This window comes from Pteropus vampyrus, unplaced genomic scaffold, assembly GCF_000151845.1.
Source record: "Pteropus vampyrus isolate Shadow unplaced genomic scaffold, Pvam_2.0 Scaffold269, whole genome shotgun sequence".
NCBI lineage: Eukaryota > Metazoa > Chordata > Mammalia > Chiroptera > Pteropodidae > Pteropus > Pteropus vampyrus.
Window position 1 is genome coordinate 193,943 of NW_011889050.1, and position 1,314 is coordinate 195,256.

At 36.4% G+C, this 1,314-nt stretch overlaps 1 protein-coding gene and 1 pseudogene across 2 annotated transcripts in view; one reads left to right on the forward strand and one right to left on the reverse strand.

Annotated features, from left to right (window-relative positions):
- Nucleotides 1–1,314, forward strand: part of SMYD1 (SET and MYND domain containing 1) — a 62,968-nt gene that overhangs the window by 9,912 nt on the left and 51,742 nt on the right. The window lies entirely within an intron of this gene.
- LOC111729563 lies at nucleotides 59–177 on the reverse strand (annotated as a pseudogene).

Genomic DNA, 1,314 nt, shown 5'->3' on the forward strand with positions numbered 1-1,314 from the left:
CGGATTGCAAAGATCTTGTCAGTTTATAATCTCTTATTGTTTAGTTTTTTATTTTTTACGCCTACAGCATCTGGTCTTCCTAGATGGTCTCCCATCCAAGTACTAACCAGGCCTGACTCTGCTAAGCTTCTGAGATTAGACGGGATCAAGCTTGTTTAGGGTAGCATGGCTATAGACAAAAATGGAGATTGTTTAGGGAGTCTCTAGGACCACCTTGAGTATAACAATATTTGCATCATAAGGGTGCCAGAAAGAGAAGAGAGAGAGAGCAAGGAACTGAAACCTATTTAAAGAAATAATGATGGAAAACCTCCTTAACCTGGTGAAGGCAATAGACATACAAGCCCAGAAAGTGCAGAGTCCCAAGCAAGATGAACCCAAAGAGGCCCACACAAGGACACATCATAATCAAGATGCCAAAGTTTAAATGCAAAGAGCGATCTTAAAAGCAGCAAGAGAAAAGCAGTTAGTTACCTCCAAGAGAGCTCCCATAAGATTCTCAGCCTATTTCTCAATAGAAACATTGCAGGCCAGAGGGTTTGGCACAAAATATTCAAAGCAATGAAAAGCCAGGACCTGTAACCAAGATTACGCTATCTAGCAAATCTATCATTTAGAATCGAAGGACAGATAAAGAGTTTCCCAGACAAGAAAAAGATAAAGGAGTTCATCACCACTAAGCCATTATTACAAGAAATGCTGGAGGGACTCTGTAAGAAGAAAAAAATATGTATCAAAAATATCAATAAAGAATGTCAATAGCTACATATCTATCAACAAGTATTTCAAATGAAAAAGAATTAAATGCTCCAATCAAATGTTAGGATGGCTGAATGAATGAGATAACATAGGCTATCTACAAGAGACTCACTTCAGATTAAAAGACACACAGATGGAAAGTAAAAAGATGAAAAAAGATATTGCATGATGGACCTAGAGGGAATTGTGTTGAGTGGAGTAAGTCACACAGAGAAAGATAAATGCTACATGATTTCATTTACTGGTGGAATCTAAATAACACAGTTAACAAAAAAATGACAGAAACAAACTGATAGATACAGAAAAAATTTTGAGGGTTACTAGATGGAAGGTTTGGGGGGGTTAGCGAAAAAAGGGGACGAAATCAAGAAGTACAAATTGGTAGTTACAAAATAGTCATGGAGATACAAAGTATAGCATAAGGAATATAGTCAAAATGTTATAATAACTATGGATGGTGTCAGAGAGGTACTAGATTTATTGGGGTGATCACTTTGTGAGTTACATAGATGTCTAATTACTATGTTGTACACCTGAAACTAATATAATATTTTT